This window comes from Vulpes lagopus, chromosome 4 (assembly GCF_018345385.1).
Source record: "Vulpes lagopus strain Blue_001 chromosome 4, ASM1834538v1, whole genome shotgun sequence".
Lineage (NCBI taxonomy): Eukaryota > Metazoa > Chordata > Mammalia > Carnivora > Canidae > Vulpes > Vulpes lagopus.
The window spans coordinates 115466694-115488373 of NC_054827.1; the positions used below are offsets into that span (position 1 = coordinate 115466694).

General features: G+C 42.4%; 1 protein-coding gene and 1 pseudogene across 5 annotated transcripts in view; both read left to right on the forward strand.

The window, feature by feature from the left end:
- Positions 1-21680, forward strand: part of SH3GL3 (SH3 domain containing GRB2 like 3, endophilin A3) — a 137873-nt gene that overhangs the window by 58502 nt on the left and 57691 nt on the right. The window contains exon 2 of one of the 5 annotated variants that reach the window (XM_041751363.1): positions 18501-18541. The exons of the other annotated variants lie outside the window; for them this stretch is intronic. The gene's annotated coding sequence lies outside the window, so the exon portion shown is untranslated. The remainder of the gene's footprint in view (positions 1-18500; positions 18542-21680) is intronic. 5 annotated transcript variants of the gene reach the window in all.
- LOC121489435 lies at positions 13497-14027 on the forward strand (annotated as a pseudogene).

The following is a 21680-nucleotide window of genomic DNA, read 5'->3' on the forward strand; positions in this document are numbered from 1 at the left end:
AATATCCAGGAGGCAGCTGGATCTGTGGATCTGGAGCTCAGGAGACTGATCTGGGGCTAAAGATAATAATTTGCGTGCTTGGCATGCCTGGGTGGCTCAGCAGTTGAGCGTCTGCCTTTGGCTCCCGGGGTCCTGGGATTGAATCCAGCATCGGGCTCCCTGCATGGAGCCTGCTTCTCCCTCTGCCTACATCTCTGCCTCTCTCTGTGTGTCTCTCATGAATGAATAAATAAAATCTTAAAAAAAATTAATTAGGGTGCTTGATGGTAAGTGAACCTTTGAGAGGTTGCAGAATTTCTCAGGAGAGTAAGAAGAGAGGAGGGAAAGGCTGAAACCAGACCCTGTAGGACTCCCAGCATTTTCAAAGTGAGAAGAACTTGTGGAGGCAAGAGGGACCATCCTAGCAGAAATCTCCTCTGGTGCCTTTCATCTTGGGTGTTACTTATTCCAGTGGTAATAGAGAACCCCAGCAGCAACCATGGTGTGAGCTTAAAGTTCAGACCCCAGAGTGTTCCTTTGTAGGGACAGGCTCCTCAAACCACATCTGCCACAGGCGTGATGCAGGCACACACTCCTCAGCATCTCCCTCCCTGCATGGCTGGCGGGGGCGGGTGCCAGCCTGTGCTGGTCTCATGTTTGGAAGCATCTTGGTCTCATGTGTGCAAGCCTGCTGGTCTCATGTTTGCAAGCCTGTTCGTCTCCTGTTTGGAAGCATGTTGGTCTCATGTTTGCAAACGTGTAAGATGTTGCATGTGCTCTGTGGTCACACAAGTGTTTACCACCCTAATTTGGCTCTAGAATTGAGTTCAATCCACAGATTTTCTTCCCTTGCTTTGTCATTACAGGTGTTTTTTAGAAAGCAAAATTTTACTAAAGTTTCAGAGTCAACCTCAGTTTGGCCAAAGAGAGGTAGAACATATGTGGTGGGCTCTATGGTCTACTTTGAGATCACAGAATGGTTTCTTCTTGAGTAAAGGACCCAAGTAAACCAGTGTGGCTTAGGAAAAAGCCGGGGTGGGCTAGAGCAAGAGCAATCGAAAAACTGTTTTTGAAGAAGCTTAACTAATTACCTTTTCCCCTAAATCACAGAGATGCTCAGCATTTTGAGAAAAGCTGATACACCCACATATGAATTTATATGACCACCAGATAGATATAAGGGTGATTTCTGCATCATGAACACCCTTTCATTTTAGCAAAGGATTCTTCAGTGACACTTTTAAATAAGCAAGCTTCTGAAGTTAATTTAAAATAAAATGTGTTTTGAATGATGAAAACCAGATTACACATAAGTTTTCAGGGACATGTCCTGGAGAGGAAGTATGGTTGTCAAGTGTTGAGCAAGGTCACGGAAGTTTTTTTGGGGAGAGAAAGAATGTCATATTCATTTCTACCTTTTCTTTTCTTATCAGCATCTCAAAATACATTGACGTGGTAGTCTCTTGATTTTAGCCTGTAGCCTTGAGCTAAAGTGATACGGTGGAAACAAATGAGTATTTTAAGGTGCTTGTCCTTGGAAGAGTACAGAAGGGCGGGGCTCTGAGGGAGGGTTTGCTAAAAGGTACCGGGTGGGCTCCCAGAAGAGGACGGGAGCTGCTTGTGGCAGAGCCGGGAAGGAGGGTCCTGAATTGCATACCCCAGGCACCTGCCCGAGCCGGCTCTGCTGTGGGGGTGCCCTGCAATAGGGGGTGGATAGCAGGCCATTTTGCAGCACTGTTTTCTGACCTGAATTTTGGAGTTATGAATGAGCTCACAGTCTCTGTTTCAGGGAGATTTACAAAATCCCAGAAATGTTCTAGCCTTCCTCTCTAGATGCAGACCCAGCCTCGACTTAACGCATCTGGTGTGGCCTAATGTGCATTTAAGTCTTTTGTTTTGTTTTGGCCATTATTCTTCCCATGTCTCAGTGGCATCAAATGTCCAGAAACCACCAAACGTGAGGCCCAAGAGGATTCTCCTCCCTGATACACGGGAGCTGCGTGCTGGCGACAGCAACAGCGACCCCCTGGGATCGCCAGGACCTTCCAGTGGTGATCGGGGAGGGTCACAGTTGGTGTTCAGCAGCACTGAATTTAACCGAACAGCAAAGGCCAGAGGATGTGACGAGGGCCATAGAAACGGATTTTATTACATGGATGATTTCTTCTCTGCCTGCTTAGGAGGGTTACTGAAGTCTGGCTTTTCTTAGGGTGCTGGGGAGAGTATAGGGCTCAGTAGGAAAGCAGGGGACAATGGATCACATGCACAGTCAGGGACCCTGAGGGATCTTTGTGGTCCCCAAGAGGTTTTTTTAAAATTTTTTTTTCCTAAGGTGGTGAGTCAATCAGCCTTTTCTCCAAAAAAATTTAACATATGCAGGTTGCTGACCTATTGGCTGTTTTCTTTTTTAAAAAATCTACATTCTAGGGCACGTGGGTGGTGACCTGCCTTTGGCTCAGGTCATGATCCTGGGGTCCTGGGATTGAGTCCTGCATCAGGTTCCCTGCTCAGCGGGGGTCTGCTTCTCCGGGTGCCTGTGTCTCTTCCCCGGCTTGTGTGTTCTCTCTCTCTCTCTCAAATCTTTTTTTAAAAAAATCTAAATTCTATATTTGTTGTTTTGCTATGAAGGATGTGTCTTCTCTTTTCCAGAGAGAACTCCTGTAGATTCATGTCTTTCGCTTGTGACATTCTGTTCAGCTGTTTGTTTTTATAGGAGGAACTTAAAAAAAATTATCTCATATAACTCTTGTACGGTAATCCAGATAAAATCACAAGTTATAGGATGCCTGGGTGGCTCAGTGGTTGAGTGTCTGCCTTTGACTCAGAGGGTGATCCCGGGGTCCTGGGATCAAGTCCACATCAGGCTCACCGCAGGGAGCCTGCTTCTCCTTTTGCTGGTGTCTCTGCCTCTCTCTGTGTGTCTCTCATGAATAAATAAATAAAATATTTTTTTAAAAAATTACAAGTTACTATTTTTGTGTCTTTTTCTGTCTTTTTTTTTCCCCTTCTGGAAGTTACTAAAGCAATAGGTTCTTGCTTTTTTTCAGCTAATAGTCATGCTTTGCATTGCTTTTATTCTTATCTAGCAACTCTATGATGAGATGATTTTTTAAATCTTTTTAACTTCTCTGAAGATCTCCAGGCCAGGAGGGCACATGTCTCAGAGACATTGATTATTTCCTTGCTATCACTCAGGGCCCAATTTCCTGGGACTTTATTGGAGAAAAGTGTCACTGATACAAATTCAAACAATATCCTTAGCGTGGGGCGGCCCTGGTGGCTCAGCGGTTTAGCGCTGCCTTCAGCCCAGGGCATGATCCTGCAGACCTGGGATCGAGTCCCAAATCAGGCTCCCTGCATGGAGCCTCCTTCTCCCTCTGCCTCTCTCTCTCTCTCTCTCTCTCTCAAATAAATAAATAAATAAATAAATAAATAAATAAATAAATATCCTTAGCATGCCTTCAGTACATTTTTGGGGAGCTGTTTGTGGTGCGGGGCCTACTATGTGGTGTATGCTTCAGGTGCTGGGGATCCCATGACATTTAATATAGACTTGGTCTTGCTTTCAGGAATCTCACAGGTCCCTGCAAGAGGCTGACACATCACCAGCTTTGGTGCAGGGTGATAAGGGCTATGTTAGCACTGACTGTATCATAGGGACCCACAGGAGGGGCCCCCAGCTAGATCTCTGTGATGTAGGCCAGCTGGGTCCGAGGACCCAGAAGGAGTCCCTCAGGAGAAGCCAAGAGGGTTCTTGGCTTTGCACAAGATAGAAATAAGATCTGACCTGAGAGGAAGTGAGAGCAGAGTTTATTGAAGCCACAGAGAGAGTGCAGATATAGACAGAGCATCCAGGAGACTCAGAAAGACCAGAAGAATGAGTCTCTGCGCTGCATGGAGTCTGTTTTCTTTTTCTTTTTTTTTTTTTAATTTAGGGTTATGGTCTGGTGTATGTGTCTTCTCAGACATCCAGGAACAAAAATGAGTGTTTAGGTGTCCCACATGAGTCGCTTAGGCCCTGGAGCCACAGGCCTCAGGAAGTTGGTGGCCTTGGAAAATGTTCCTGATGACTCTGCCTGGTTACTCCTTAGATATTCTGTGTTATGCTGGAAGATTCCAAAGAAACTCCTTGATCTTTACAAGGAAAACCTACAGTATCTGTTCTATTAGGGCATGTGTAAGGCAGCAGTGTAGGTCCTATAAGAACAGAACAGGAAAAGGAGCAAACAAGCAGTTTTCATGGGGTCCTTTTGTTTCCCGGTCTTATCATGAGGCAGGCTGAGCATAGCAGTGACACCTGAGCTGTGCCATGAAGGGTCTCGGGGTGGGAATAGCCTGGCAAGCAACAGGCGCAGCATGTACAAAGGCAGGAAAGAACAGGGTGGCTTCTGTGTGAGAGTTGAGAAATGGAGGTGTGTGGGGTGCTTCTGGGTTTGGCCATGGATGAGGCAGGGAAAGGTACAGTAGGTGGCAGCCAGATCGTGGAGGGCATGGGACACGATACGTAGGAGTGTGGGTTTTCTTCTACAGGCAACAGTCTGGAGTGGGGGGTGGCGACGTTACCTACCTGATGTTTTAGATATCTCCCCGGCAGTAGGTGGAGAGGAAGAATTGGAGGAGCCCATTCAGGAAGCTGGAAGAGTAGTTCGGGGGTGAGATGATGGTGACCTGACTGAAGGTGCGTTCAATGAGGATGGAGAGACAGAAATGCACTCAAGAGCTTCTTGGGATGTGGGAAGGACAGGGATTGATGGCTGATTAAGTGGTGGGACTGGATGGGGGGACACGTGTGGGATGAGTGAGAGGGGAGACAGATTGGTAGCATTTCGGCAGCTGCTCACTTTTACTTATATGAGACACAGAGACGCGCACACATTTTTCTGGGATTCCCTTAGAATTTCTATAAGGTCTACAACAACTTTCAGAATCCAGACTTTATCGACTGTGTGATGGTGCTTCCACCAGTTGAGAAAGGAATGTTGGCCAAGAAGTAGATTTGAAGGATGGAATGATGAGTTTGTTAATTTTTAAATTGTGTAGTTGGAGTGTCTTTGGAATATCCAAATGAAGTGTCTAGCAGGCAATTGGGGTGTGAAAATAATTGAAGTTTAGGAGAGCACTTTGGGCTGGAGGTATAGATTTCCAAATCAGCAGCATATATAGGTTGATCAGTAAATCCATGGGAATTGATTAAATCACGAGGACAGATTACACACAGCCAGAGAGAAAGGAGGCCAAGGCTGTAACCAAGGTTGAACAAAATGAAATCACAAATGTAATGAAAGAGTATCTAGGGAGTCAGGGGAGAACGCTTAGGCCACAGAGGGCAAGGGAAGGGATCCTTTCCTTTCCTTTCCTTTCCTTTCCTTTCCTTTCCTTTCCTTTCCTTTCCTTTCCTTTCATTTATTTGAGAGAGAGAGAGAGAGAGAGAGAGAGAGAGAGAAGGACAAGCAGACTCCACTCTGAGTGCAGAGCCCGACGTGGGGCTCGATCTTAAGACCCTGAGATCATGACCTGAGCTGAAATCTAGAGTTGGATACGAACTGCACCGCCCCGGCACCCCAAAAAAGGATGCATGCTTTCAAGCAGGGAATGGTCAGGAGGGTCAGAATGCTGAAAGCCACGTGAGCTAAGAGCTGAGATTTATCTTGGGGATTTAGAAATTAGAAGGTCATTGGGGAGAACAAACAGTTTAATGGGATCCAGGTTATAGATTGTATCAATCAAGAATGAGTTTGGCTTCCAGTCATCACAGCCCCCCACAGACCTGGGTTTCTTTGATTCACACAGCACAGAGACCAGAGACGAGAGGCCTCCAGGAGCCTTCAGCAGCTTAGTGGTACCAAGGCTGCCTCTCTTACGGTCTCCACTGGCTGCACAGCCTCAAACACCATGGGTCCCGTGCCAGGCAGGAAGAAGGAGGAGAGACTATCACCTTCATACCAGAGATTCCCAGAATCCCCCACCCCAGGGCCTTTCCTCGGGTCCTGTGGGTCCTGGTGGGTCACACTATGAGTTCTGGTAGTGAGGAGCGCTGGGGTGGGACTGGCACTGGTGGAGTAGTGAGCCTTTGCCTGGGCTGGCCCTCTCACATGACCCCTGGTCCTCTCAGCAGGAGGGGAGAAGCTTGTCCTGATTGAGCATCTGGCAGAGTCCTGCTGCCCCCCCCACCCCCAGGTTTGAGGGGTGAAGAGGAAAGTGGGGATGGTCTGAGTGAAGTCTCCTTAAGAAGCTGTTCTGAGAAGTAGGGACCAGGGGAGGTAGCCAAAGGGGAACATGGGGAAATGGTGCAAGGCTCTGTGGTAGATAGAGTGTGAAAAGGTGAGTCCTGTCAGGGTCAATTTCATGAGAGGTTTCCACCACCTGGCCAGTGCCCAGCGATGTGGAAGGCAGGGGAAGGCTGTGCTTTTCTTTGGTAAAGTGGCTTCCAGAGTCTTCTCAGATTGACTGTTGGAAGGAGGACATACGAAGGTTGGGTGATCTAGAAATCTATTCCCTCAAAGCTGTCCATACTCAGCCTCCACGTGTCCCCAGTGTGAAGTCATGTAACACAGGGGTCAGCCTGGCGGTTAGATCTTGCAGCTTGAATCCACTGAAGGTCATAGCTGGAAGGGTGACTGGAGTCCCTTTTGTTCCCTTCCGTGGCTGGGGCTGACCTCCACGAGTCCCTTGCCATCTGGGAGGGTGTGTGCTCCTGTTTCTTTTTCTAAGTGTCCTTCCCCAGAGCTGAGGGCACTCAGGATTTGGAGTGTGTGGTGGGAGGAGGGGACAGTGGGACAGGGAGTTTCTGCTTGTGCTTTGACTATGGCAGTGGTTCTTGTTGGTTGCTGGCAGGTGATCAGAGCCGACTCCCTCGCAGGGGCCTCATTTGCTCCTAGGTCCCTCTGATTGGTATTGGCTTGACCTCTGCAATGAATGAAACTTTCTTTTACTGCTGGTGACACTAACCCTCTTTGGAAGATCCTCTTGGGAAGGGTTCCTTTAATACCGGGGACCCTACTTCTGGCCCTAGGGTTTGCTGGCCTTTGATCTGCCCTGAGTTTGCAGGTGCACTTACTTCCCACTGTCTTCATTGTGTCAATGTAGGGCAAGGGATCTGGACCTCTGCTTCTGTCTATAAGTTCTTAAAATTCATAAACTAGTTGACCCAATATTACAACTTACAGGGGCTCTGTGAAGACCAAGAAAAATCAACAGGAAAAAGCCACTTGACTTTATGAAGAAATTAATTTTTTCCCCTAAGATAAAGAGTTCTAAAAAGGAATGTCAGAAAAGATCCTTTCTCAGACTTTTCTCAGCAACATTAAATGCCAGAAAATAGAACTTGCAGTGTCTCCCAAGTACTGAGGAGGGAATAGATTGACATCCAAATGTTATATGTAGCTTGGTATCTAGAGAACACTCCACTTTATCTGTTGAATGAATCCCAGAATGCAAAGGTCTCTACTCTGGGGTGGTTGCAGATAAATAAGTATTACTTGTTACTTTTGTAAATAGAAGTGTGTGTGTGTGTGTGTGTATCTAAACCTAGGAAAAAGGTGGGAAGAATTGTCCCGGACTTTTAACAGTGATTATATCCGGGAGTAGGGGCACCTTTGCTTCTTAATTCTTGTAAGTCAGATTTTAATAAGATTTGATCATGTTTTACGTTTTGTATTTCTCATTATTTTTTCAATTTTATAAGATACCATCCACATAAAGAACAAGAGCTATCATTGGTCAAGGCCTGGTTATACAATTTTTAAAATTTGAAAAAAGGGGTTCCTGCTTATTCATTAAAAAAAAAAAACCCACAGGTGTACCATTTGTGCTAGAACTCTTTTTTTTAAAAAAAGATTTTTAATTTATTTATTCATGAGAGACACAGAGAGAGAGGCAGAGAACACAGGCAGAGGGAGAAGCAGGCTCTTCATCAGAGACTTTTCCAGGGTCTCCAGGATCACGCCCTGGGCTGAAGGCCGCGCTAAACCGCTGAGCCACCCGGGCTGCCCTAGAACTCTTTTTAGGCTAATATTTATTGGTGAGCATTAGGAATATAACGTTCTCAGCATCAACTTCTACTTACTTCTGAAAGTGATGACATTTTCCTAGGATGGACAGGATTACTTGAGGAGAACGAAGTACATTTTTTCCAGCCAGACTGTTTCATGTGGTTCAAAACCTTTTCTGTCGTCTGATTTTATAACTCCTCTCAAGAGCTATTTTGACATTGTCCTTGTGAGGTCTTCACCTACGTGGGTCAATGAAAAGGACCATAACAGAACAAATCAAAGCAAAGGAAGAAAAGAAAAGACTACTTCCTCCCTGAGTCCCAGTGGAACTCTGGGTTCCTATGCGGGCCTGTCTGTGGTCTGGACCCCACGCACAGGGTCCCAGAAAGAGAGTGACCTTGGTAATGGATTACATTCCCCAAAGACTCTGCCTTAACTATGCAGGGTTTTCTACAAAGAAAATCCTGAAGGACTACATTTTGCTCTGAAAGAGATCAAACACCATAACCACAGGCTAGAAATCAAACCTTGGAAAAGGTCAGACTTGTAGAAGAATCGTACGGCTAATGATCACTGGATAGAGCACATGTGGGCATACTTTTAAAGAAACATGATGAAATTTATGAGAAAAAATGTCAATCTCCTCCATCAACCCTAATTGAAAATGGCCAAAGAAATAAAAACCCAGCATCAGTGCTGGAAACTAGAGAAGTCATCCACCCTTATGTCACCAACTTGGAGGAAGTTCTGCCTAATAGAGGGCAAACTGTCTCCTTGGCCAAATCATAGATATCTCTCCTGAAAAAAGAGAAAAAGCTAGGGTATGAAGAAAGTAAGTAGAAGAGATTCTACTAGACTCAGAAGGTAGAGTATTACCCTCAGTGATAGTCTCTACTTTCCAGGCATGGAGCCAAGAGGACTCAGCCTCTGTACATACTGGGAACACCTAACTACAGTTGGAACCCCTTTCCCCCTGGTGAGTCCAGGGAGATTGAGAAGCAGCTCCTATAGAAAGCTCGAAGTCAAGCCTGGCTTGAGAATAACAGGCCTTCCTGGTAGAGTGAGTGGGGTGCTCAGAAGGTGGGTGGTCCTGGGCACACTTAACCAAGATGAGCCTGGGCCAAACTTCTTTTTACTTCCCATTTCTTGTTGGTTTTTGTTACAGATTCTGGAGCATGTTTCCTAGACTCTGACTTCCCAGTAAGCAATTCATAATTCAGCTTTTCTATTTTGTGCTCACCCTTTTTTTTTTATTGAGGTTTCCCTCCCCTTCTGATTGCTCCTTTTTTATTGGAGGCATTTCTTGTTTTATGCATACAGTATCTTCACAAATGTGTCTGTGGGCATTAATGAGAAGTTTTAGAAGTTCTGCTGTACACCTTGATCACCTCTGTTTCCTTTGAGTCATTTTAAAGTTTCCTCTTTGACATTTTCCCTCATGTTCCTAGTTTTCCTTAAATTTCTGATTCTTGGCCACCAGTTGATAAGAGTGAAGGACTAGGTCTAACACTTGGGTAGTTGGCTTAGGTTTTGTCTATTTGTCTAACAGTCTTTTTATTTGTAACAGGGCTGAGTTGGGTGGGTGTGGTGACCAGTGGGCTTCATACTAGGGTGAGGGTAACAGAACACCAGATGGGAAGGCTGGAAAGAAGGGTTTTTCTCTGGAAATGAGGACTTTTATTCTTGGGCAAGGCTGCCCATCCATGGTTTGCCTGGTATCTGTTGGGATGTTGGGATGTTTGGAAGGATCTCCAGTTTCTCTTCATACCCACGTTGGGGCCCTCTGATTAGAGTAGTCCCCTCCCTTTAGATCACAGGTACACCCTACCTGCCTGTTTTTCAGTGGTAGTATTAATGGCTGATGTTTAATGAGACTTAACAGTATCAGATGCTGTTCTAAATGTTTCCCATACATTAACCTTTATGAGGCAGTTACTATTATTATTTTATCTGTATTTTGCAGCTGAGGAATTGGAGGCACAGAGGGCTTCACTAATTTGCCTGGAGTTACCTCTAGTTGGCAGTAGGGCAGGGATTTGAACCAAGATGGCACAGGGATGGACCTAGAGGGGCTCCACTGACCCTTTGGCTTTCAGTACAGTTCTTTTATCAAATCTCCTGATGATTTCCCAGGGGCTCACTCCATTCGTTTCATGTTTACCTCATTTAGACTTGGGATTTCTCTGTACAGTGGTCTACCCTCTCCCCATCTGCACTTTCACTTTCTGTGGTTTCGGTTACCCGTGGTTTGCTCTCCCTGATTTCAGTTACCTGCTATTTCAGTTATCCATGGTCAGCAATGGTCCTGAAGCAAGTGGTCCTCCTTCTGGCATGTGGTCAGAAAGTCAGTCATAGCTTAATGCTATGTGACCATGCCTACATCCTTCACCTCACTTCATCTTCTTGTGTAGATGTTGTGTCATCTCACGTCATCACAAGAAGGGCCAGTACAGAGCAGTAAGGTATTTTGAGAGAGAGAGAAACCACATTCACCTATCTCATGACAGTATACTGTAATCCATTCTATTTTATTATTAGCTATTGTTTTTGCTCTGCCTAGTTTATAAATTGCATTTTATCATGTAAATGTATCATGTATAGGAAAAAACATAGTATATGTAGGGTTTGGTACTATCCATGGTTTCAGCATCCCCTGGGGGTCTTGGAATGTACTCTTGTGGATGAGCAGATACTACTGCATGAGCTTTGAGCTTGAGAGCAGTTTTCTATCGTGTGTGGGTTTGTCTACTATTTGCTCAGCTCTCTGGTCCCATCTGCTGCCTATCTTCTAAGGATTTTTCACCATTTATGGTGGTACCTCTTCTGCTGGTACCTCTTTTGTCTCTCAGCCCTATTATGTGTGTGTCATATGCCTCTCTACATATGTTTACAAGTTAATTTGAAGGTATTTGGCACAGTGGAGGGGAAGATGTGTGTATTCTGGCCACCATTTTGATTCAATGTCTGTGGTACTTCCTATATGTATTTTATCTACTTACTTCCTCTTGGTGAGATTAATATCTTTATTTTGCTGCTATAATAATTAAACTTGAAGTAGTGTTTTGGGTGCAGAGGACATGATCACCATGTAGTAGCCTCTGGGGCTTTTTGTCTTTTGAATATAGATTATTAGATTCTCTATGGTTTAGTCCTGATTCTACTGAACACACTTCCATATGTGGATAGTCAGACACGACTCTCTATTTCTACTATTCGGAAAGAAGAGGAAGAAACAAGCCAGCATTGTTTGTTAAACTTCCTTAGGGACTAGTAAATCTTGATAAATATGATGTGTGCACATACTGAAAACATTGAATGCGGGGTTTGCAGGAGGGGGTGGCTAAATACTTTTTACTGAAATAAAACATATATATTTATAGGAAAGTGACAGGTCTTCTGTTATAACAAGGTAATCTGTTATGACAAAGTGAACACATTCACATAGCCAGTTCTAGATACAGAGTATTACTAGCACCCCAGGAAGCTCTCTTTTACCATAACTTAAAGGTTAACTACTATACTTCTATCACCATGGATTAGTTTTTCCTGTTTTTAAATTTTATGTGAATGGACTAGTACATGATGTTCCCTTTTATTTTTGAATTTTTTAATCAGAATCATACAGCATGAGCTTTTTCAGTGTTACATCTGATATCTACCCATGTGTTGCATGTGACAGGAGTACTTCTTCCTTTTTAATTGCAATACAGAATTGCATTATAGAAATAGCTGCAATCTATTCACTGTTATTAATCGATATTTATGTCATTACTAGTTTTTGGTTATTATGAGTAAGGTTGCTTGTTCTGGTTATATATAAGGAATTTCTTCTGGGTCTTCACCTAGGAGTGGAATTATTGAGTCAGAGAGTTTGGTTTTTCATATATTCAATGATATTAGATTTTGCCAGACTGTTTTCCCAAGTAATGGTACCAATGTAAACCCCATGAAGAGTGTAGGAGTGTTCCAGTTGCTCTATGAGCCCTTGGAGAAATTTGCATTATGGTTGTTATAAAATAATTTTAGCCACTCTGGTCATGATGAAGTGTCATCTCATTGTGGTTTAATTTGTGTTTCCATGGTGATAATGAGATAAAAATATTTTTTAATGCTTATTGCCTATTTGGATATCCTTGTTTGTGAAGTTGCCTCCATAAGGTTTTGCCATGTTAAAAAATATTTAGTATGCTACCTTCCTCTCAATTGCTTGTAGGGATTCTTCTTAATGTTTGAATGTGATTCTTTGTAATGTATTGAAAATATCTTTTCCTACTTTATGACTTGATTTTTCACTCTGCCTTATTTTTAATGAGGTCCAATATATCAGTCTTTTTATTTTTTATTTTTATTTTTTTTTAATTTTTATTTATTTATTAGTCACACACACACAGAGAGAGAGAGAGAGAGAGAGAGAGAGGCAGAGACACAGGCAGAGGGAGAAGCAGGCTCCATGCACTGGGAGCCCGATGTGGGATTCGATCCCGGGTCTCCAGGATCGCGCCCTGGGCCAAAGGCAGGCGCTAAACCGCTGCGCCACCCAGGGATCCCTATATCAGTCTTTTTAAAAAGATTTTATTTATTCATGATATATATGTATTTCATATATATATATCTCATATATATATATATATATATATATATGAGAGGGTGGGCAGAGATACAGGCAGAGGGAGAAGCAGGCCCCATGCCGGGAGCCCGACGTGGGCCTCGATCCCCGAACTCCAGGATCGCGCCCTGGGCCAAAGGCAGGTGCCAAACCGCTGAGCCACCCAGGGATCCCCTCTTTTTCTTTATAGTATTGGGAAATTGTCCATCCCAAGGTAATGTTATCCTATAGAATCTTTAAACTTTTACCTTTCTATTTATTTTAACATCAATGAGGAATTTTCTATTTTTGTTTTAAGTGGGCTCCAAGTGGGGTGGAGCTCCTCCAGGGTGGGGCTTGAACTCACAACCCTAAGATCAAGACCTGAGCTGAGATCAAGAGTAAGATGCTTAACTGACAGAGCCACCAAGGTGCCCCAAGAATTGTTTTTGATGTATGGTGTAAGATATGGGTCCTAAATTATTTTTAAGAGTGAAGTGATCCTGAAATGTAGGAGTTTGAGAACTGGTGATTTAGAGCTATAAATCCCTCTAAGAAACAGCTTTAGCTACATTCCACAAGCCTAAATATATTTTTGTATTTGGTATTACTCTCTTATAAGTATTTTTAATCTCCCTAGCAATTGCATATTTGATTCAGGTTATTTAGGTATATTGCTTAATTTTCTAATAATTTGGAACATTTTTGGGGTGTTGATTTCTGTATTAATTTCACTGTGGTCAGAGAACATACACTGAATGATTTTAGTCTTTGAAATTGTTGGAGACGTACTTCATGGTTCAGTGCATGGTCTGTTTTGGTAAGTGCACCATGTCTACTTGAAAACCATTGTTATTGGGAGGAAGTGCTCCAGTCCCGTAGGGTGGGGGTAGTGGCACCCGTGGTCCTGGTTGCCAAGGCCACCGAGCCTGGGGCTGTGGATGCTGTGGCTCGTGGCTTGTGGCTCGTGGCCCGTGGATCGTTACTTCACTGGCTGGTACAAAGCCGATGTCAAAGGCAAACCCTGTGAGGACCACTGTATACTACAGCACTCCAACTGAATATGTGTCATCACATGGGCAGACTCTCATCCAGTTTTCAAAGTGGAAAAACAATTAAAAGCATCTCCTATCAAATCAGTACTAACTGTAGCCGACTTCAGAACAAGGTCTCTGGGAAATTTAAGCGAGGGGCAGTTTCTAATGGAGTTTGCACCTCTGTGTAAGATTTACTGCTCAGATGGAGAAGAATATACCATATCTCGCTGTGTTAGAGGACGGCTGATGGAAATGAATGAAAACATTCTCCATAAGCCATCTATTCTTCAAGAGAATCCGTCAACCGAAGGCTACATAGCAGTTGTATTGCCCAAATTTGAAGAAAGTAAAAGCATAACGGAAGGGTTACTGACACAGAAACAGTATGAAGCAGTCGTGGGGAAGCGCATTAATGCCCCAACAGCTCCATCATGAGGATTGTAATGGGGTAATGAACAATGTGGCATGCTTATCCCTCCCTGGCCTGTGGCCTGAGCAGTCCATGCACTACAGAGCCACCTGCACATGTGAAGTGCTTCACACCCAGCCATCCGCAGAGAGACCTGACCTTAAAACTTAACCTCGTTTCCCTTCTTTATCTTATATAACGAGTCTTGGTTCTTGTTTTTGTCCTCAGCCTCCCAGATCTGCCCTGCCCGTGTACTCACTCTGTTCTTTGCTTTTCTAACAACTGGCAAGCAGAGGATGTTTTTCTGATAAAAAATAAAGCACTTTGAGAAAAATTTGGACAAGACAGATAAGTGTCAAGTAGCAAAGTAAAAATAATTTAACCATTGTCCTATAACCCATTGGTAAATACTACATTTTGATATGCTTTGATTTGAATGTGATGGCATGGTTATTGTTTTTGCCTCAATTTTCCTTCAGTTTGAAGTTGGAAAAAAATCAGGCTTTTTTAACCCATTTGGCTTCTGAATGACATTACAGAAAAGGCTACTACAGCCTCTCCAGCCCTAGCTCTTCTCCCTTTAGGTAGTAGGGGAGGGGCAGGGCGTAGAGTATACCTCCTCCACTCCTTACACAGCGCGTAGCTCGGATGGCCTTCTCTAAAATAAAGTCAAATGTAACACTGGCTTCTTAAATAAGGGATACAGGAAAAGGCTTTGAAAACCACAAAGGGCTTTCCCAACATGGACGTGTTCTAACGCAGTGTAAAGCTGCTTCTCACAGTCTGTACAGTATAGTCGCTCGGTCTCCCACTCTAGCTGTGGTGTAGCCAGCCAAGAAGTTATTGAGAAGGTGCTGTAATCCAAAGGCACAGATGCCTTTGAATGGAACAAAAACTTTTACATCATCTAAACTAAAAACAGAACTGATTTATGCTTTAAGATTGTCTTAAATTAGCATTTACACTGAATTTCAAATAAAAGGACTTAAAAAAAAAAAAACATTGTTATTCTGTCCTGCTTGCTGTAGTGTTCTCCACACGTAAATTAGATTGTTCAAGTCAAGTCAATCTACTGATAGGTTTTTTGGTCTGTTTTATTGGTTACTGAGAGAGATGTATTAAAAAAATTGAGATATTTGAAATCATTTTTATAAAATTTTCCTTTATATGTTTTGAGGCTCTGATATTAAATGCATACAGATTTAGGATTCTTATTTCTTTTTTTTTTTAAGTTTTTATTTATTTATTGGAGAGAGAATGAGCAAGAGAGAAAGAATATGAGCTGAGGTAGAGGGCACAGAGCTCGGAGAAGGCTCAGAGAAGGAAACTCCCCACTGAGTTGGGAGCCTGACACAGGGCTGGATCCTGTGACTGCAGGGTCATGACCTGAGCTGAAGCCAGCCGCCTACCAGCTGAGCCACCCAGGTGCCCCTATGGTTCTTATTTCTTAATTTTGAATTATGAAAGGTTGAATTGACCTTTTATCATTTTTTAATGTCCTCATTTATTCTAGCAATAATGGTTTTGGTCTAAAAGTATATTTTATGTGTTAGTATCCAGCTTCTCAAGATTTTTTGTTATTGTAGAAGTTAGTGTTTGTCCAATATCTTTTCTGTTTATTTTCCTATCATATTTAATGTGCATCTCTTATAGGCAGGAAATAGTATAGTTTAATATTTTATAATCTTGGCTAATACTTTTTCTTTGGTTGAAATATTTAGTCCATGCACATATAAAGTAATTACTGATATTTTTGCATTTAAATCTGTTATTTTTTATTTGTTTCATTCTTGTTTATTTCTCCTTTTTTACTTTCTTCTGAATTAATCATTTTTATGATTCCATTTTCTTCTCTAGCATCTTGCTTGTTATAAATTTATGATTACTTAAAAAGCAACCCTAGAGATTACAACATGCGATTTTATGTGGTGGAGTCTTTCTTAAATTAGTACTTTAAAACTTCCAAGCGATAAAAGACCCAGTAACAAGTTATCTCTACCTCTTTAGTGGTGGCTTTTGTGCCATTTAGTTCATGTTTTAAAATTCTACATATATTTAAAACCTCACAAAGTATTGTTTTAAGCAGTCAATATTCACTTAGATTTAAGGGATGTTTTTACTTGAAGAACTCCCTGTCATGCTGCTGCTGCTGCTGTTTTCTCCTCCTCCTCCTCCTCCTTCTTTTCAAATATTTTATTAATTTATTCATGAGACTGAGAGAGATAGACAGAGGGAGAAGCAGGCTTCCTGTGGGGAGCCCGATGCAGGACTTGATCCCAGGACCCTGGGATCATGCCTTGAGCTGAAGGCAGATGCTCAACCACTGAGCCACCCAGGTGGCCTCTTTTGTGCTTCTTTTGGTGTGTGTCTGTCAATGAAAAATTCTCTCAATTCTTTTGTCTGAATATTTTTTAAATTTTTCCTTCCTTTATGAAGGGTCTATTCACTGAGAATGGAATTTTAGGCTGGCAGATAATTTCTGTTAACACTTAAAAGATGTGATTTCATTGTCTTGTAGCTGTGTCATGATTTCTGCAGCATTGTCAGCTCACGATTTTTTTGTTGCTTTTTTGGTGTATTTCTTCTTTGATTTAAGTTTTTCTGTCTTTGGTCTTCAACCATAAATGTGTTCTAGGTATGTGTTTCTTCATATTTATCCTGCTGAGAGTCACAGAACTTTAATTTGTAGTTTGATTTCTTTTGACTATATTGAACAATTCTTGGCCATACTCTTCAAATTGCTTCTTTTTAAAAAAAAAATTGCTTCTTTTCAATTTCTCTGTCCTTTCATTGTAGAACTCTAAAATATACATATTTTAGGTATTTCCACTATGTCTCATATGTTTATAATGTCTTTTTTGTGTATATTTTTAATCTTTCCCTTTATGTTTCAATTTAGATATTTTCCAGTACTTTATCTTCCAGTGCACATATTCTCTCTTTCTCAGTGTCTAATTTTTACTAAATCCAGCTGCTGAATTCTGAATTTGTTATTGCATTTTTCATTGACAATTTCCATTTTCTCTCTTTTAATGATTTCTAGTGGAATTTGCCTTTGTCATCTATTTTTTTGAACATAGGTAATTATAATTATCTTGAAGATAATTTCTGATGTTAATTTGGGATTACATAGTAGAGTATCTTTTTTAAAATTTAGTTTCAGGGACACCTGGCTGGCTCGGTTGGTAAAGCATGTGACTCTTATTCTTGGAGTTGTGAGTTCAAGCCCCATGTTGGGCATAGAGCTTACTTTAAAAAAGCAAATAAATAAAGTAAAATTTAGTTTCAGAGTTTTTTTGCTTGTTCAGTCTCCTGGTATATCAGATGGGTTTTTTAAAACAAATTATTATTTTAATGACAGATATTTGTAGTTCTGGGTGATGTTCTCTTCCTCCAGGGAGGATTCAGTTTTATTCTGACAAATAATGAGGAGAAAGGCAGTCCTGAACTCCAGTTTTATCTCTTGATCACTGTGATACTGCAGAAATCTCTGCTGAGATGTTTAGCCTTCTAGCAGCCTCTTCCTCTGGTATCTTAACATCTTGTCTAGTGTATATGCAGCTTAGGAATTGTCAGAAGCCTCGAGAGGAAATTTCACATAACTTGTTATGTTCACTTCTTTATGTTCCTGGAATTTTGGCCTCTTATGTGGTTGGTTGCCTTGGTTATGGTACACTCCAGTTTTCCTTTCCACAGTCCAGGGAAACTGCTGCAAGTTCTAGGCTGGTGTGTTCTACTCAGCCTTTATGTCCTACGTTGTAAGGCAGATATCTTTCCAAAGGGAAAAAGCAGCTGTAAACCGATGGCTCTTCAGTGCAATTTTGTTCTCTGTGATTTTGGCTGGTCAGATCCTGACTGCCTTGGTTGCATTTTGAAGCCTTCAGAAATTTAATTTTTAATTTTAATTTTGAAATAATTTTAGACTCAGAAAAGTTGCAAAACTAGTACAGAGAGCTCACTTATACCCTTTACTCATCTTCCCCTGATGTTAGCAACCTACAGATAACCTTAATTATTTATATTTATCATTGAGTATTGTCATATTTTCCAAGCTGATAATAGCAGAATATGACTGTTAATTGGTTAAAAATAAACAACAACAATAACAACAACAACAAAGGGAGCCAGTAGAGAGGGTGACATTTTTGGTGTGGGGCTTCTCCAAGTGTATGTCTCAGAAATCTCCTCTGAGACTTTTTTCCCTGTATGAGACATCTTCCAGTTAGGGGAGAGGGGAAATGCTGCATCTTATATGCATCCCCTTGAAAATCCACAATGCCATTTCCATTTTAAAGTCTCTGAAAAATGTTTCGGTAAAGAGATCTGCCAATTTTTGTTTATCCCAATGTTTCCAAACTTACATGGCCAAGGACCTGTTTTTTTTTTTTTTTTGCCTGTTCAGCCAGTGTTTTGTGGCACACTTATTAGGAAATACTGTTCTAGAGCACTTTCTAATTTATCCTGAGGTATCAATTTTGCTTTTTTGCATTTTCTCCTAGGTTCTGGCTTGCTTACTGTTTAATTTCTTGCTTCATTAAAGGTAAGAAGGTGGAGAAGCCAAGGTTTCTTTGAAAACAGATATTTGCTCAAGAAGAAGGCCAAGGCCTGTGTTAACATTTACCACTAAGACCCCAGACACATCTAGCTGAAAAGCCAAATGCAAACCTTTGTTTCCCAAATAAACTTATTTTACATCACTGCTCTGTTGTACTCTTTGAAAATGCTTTTTGTTTTCCTATTGCTGATGCAGTTGGAGAGGAGATGGCAGATAGGCTTCTGTCTCTGACTGTAGGACCCAGGCACCTTCAGATATGCCTCCTTTACAGTAGGATCTTTCTCCCTGGGTCAAGATTACATGAGCCACGCTGACTTGGCTACATGTTTGTGTTTCAGATTTGCAGCTTCTGTCTGGCATGCCCAGGTCAGAAACGATGTTGGTGACAGGGAAGATGAATAAGTGAGGACAGCTTGCATTTTTAAAGTTGAAGAAGGTAGTTGGCAGAGTTTTAGAGTGAAATTTTGACCCTCTTCCCCAGTCTGCCTCTTCATGTGTGTTCATCTCCTAGTGGATCCTCCCTGTCCATCCTCAGGCACCTGTCTGGTGCCTTCTCCTTGGGCCACTTGGGTGATCTTCCTGGATGAAAGGGAGATCTGATCATACCACTCACCTGTTTGGAAGTCTCCACTGCCCACAGGATTAAGTGCAGCCTTGGGATCTGGCCCCTGCCTGGATGCTTGTATATTCATTTCCATTGTTGGACCCTGGCTCACGGGTGCCAACGTGTCCCGATGGACGCCCCAGAGACTCAGACCCCAGACAGGCAGATGCAATTAGCAAGAGGGTTTATTGGACGTTTGCGCAAACGGGCTCTCCGCCTCCGAGGAGGAAGAGAGCCCCGATTAGCAATTACAGGTATCTTTTAAAGGTAAAAGAAAAAACCCGCTTAAAGACAAAAGAACCGTGGGAGTCGCATAGCATCCAGGTTACCGATTTCTCAGAAGGTCAACCTGAACCTATTCAGGGACATTCCAATCAGGGTGTGGAGGGAAATGATTTTCTTATCACAAACAGAATGCTTTTTGTTGCTAAAACTTCAGGAAGGCACCTGGATGGGCTGCCTCTGGATTAGGGCTGATCCTACTTACAGGGGGGGTGGTTTCTTCACCATTTGTGGTCAGTCTTTCATATCAGTTACCCTTACTGATCACTGTGCTGTTTCCTGAATGCTGTTTCTTATCTTTTTAAATAAGGTATGGCTGAACTTATGCTGTTCTCTCTGCCAGAAATGCCACTCTTCTCTGGTCATCTTGTTATACTGCACATATCCTTCTAGGCTCTGTTCTGGAGCATTCTTGGCACTTACTCATCCATATAAGTTGCTTCCTTCCATCTAGGTTTTTTTTTTTTTTTTTAAGATTTATTCACGAGAGACACAGAGAGAGGCAGAGACACAGGCAGAGGGAGAAACAGGCTTCTCGAGGGGAGTCTGATGTGAGACTCAATGCCAGGATCTCAGGATCATGCCCTGAGCCAAAGGCAGATGCTCAACCACTGAGTCACCCAGGTGTCCCTAGAATTTAGATTTCTGTGCTTAATTTTTATTGGGGAGCATGTTTTTGTTACTCTTAACCCATCTTTGTTGCTCATTTCTTTCTAGTGGTTGTAAATGCTTCCACCTGGCTTCCCAAGGCCCCAGTGATGCAGGGTAGTTTCTCTTCTCCAGTGACATTGGTGATATCTTGACCTAGCCAGAGAGCTGGGCCTGTGGATTGCCAAAGGTGCTGAACTCAGACAGTGGTTTGCATATAAATGTGTCGTCCCCCTACTCCCCACCCCCGTCCCTGACTTCCTTTCCACCCCCTGGGTTTAAGCAAAGCCTGATTCTAGGCTCTTGTCTCATTCTTGTCTCATGGGGAGCTTGTAGATACCTTTTTACCCAACAGGAACCAGGGCCTGTAGCAGACAAGACACCAATATAACTGAGGCTTTAACCCTGCCCATTGTGTTGTTTTTCTGTGCCTTTTCTGGTCCATAAAAAAGTTCATTCTGTTATTAAAGCCTTGCTTGTCTCTATGGTTCCTTTTTTTTTATATTTAATCTATCATCACTATGTTTTCAGAGCATAGGGGATGTATCAGAGTTGAATTTATCCAATTAACTTCACCAGAAGAAGCTTGAGTATTTATATTTAGCTTCCCACACTTAGAAGAAATAGAACTGCAGTTTCTGTAACTCTTGAATGAGGTCAGGAGCCCTTAGGGATCATGCCTGTCTTTTTTGTCTTTATGTCCATGTACCAATTGTAGTGCCTTACACATAGATGCTCAACTGTATTCTTTGATGAAGTATCAACTATCATTGTGTCGTCTAAGGAACTGATACCAAGTGTATATTTATACTTACTTTCTCAGAACGACTGAACATCACTGGGAAATTCAGAAAAAGCAGAAGAATGATCATGATTCTTACCTGCGACTCATGTTGAAAACCATCCTATATTGTCTCTTTCCAAACAAGAAAGGAATATTAATCTCACTAGTTTTTGTTCTTAAAAGTGGGATCACTCCTTCATGTATTAGACTCTCTGCTTTTTGGAAATAGAACAGGTATAACCTGAACCAATAAGAATGGATTCAGATTAATGAAGTTCCAGGTCTGCCTCTCAGTACAAATGAGATTTTCAAGTGGATATTTTAAAACAGGGATCTATACATGGGCTCCTGCAGGGAGGGGAGGTCATGGTCACCCTCGGAAATTATAGGCACCTGTACCAATCAATATTTTGCTGTATAACAAAACACCTCAAAACATAGTGTGACTCAAAAGCAAAAGCTATTCACAATTTTGTGGGTTTGTAATTTGGCCTGGGCTCACTGGGTAGGTCTGCTGGTTGGCTGATCTCAGCTGGGCTTGAGCTTACTCGTCTGTTAGTAGTCAGCTGCCAAGTGAGCCGGAGGTTTCGTGAGCCGGAGGTTTCGTGAGCCGGAGGTTTCGTGCACTGAGAGGACTCAGCTTGCAAGACTTGTCTCTGCCCTGAGTGGGCTTTCATTCTGCATCATGCTAGCTCAGGCTTATTCATGTGGAGATGGTTACAGTGGGCCTCAGAGGGTGAGCAGGAGTATGTACTCAGCCTATTATGGCTATAACGTACCAATAAGGCTTGAACTCAGTACTCCTT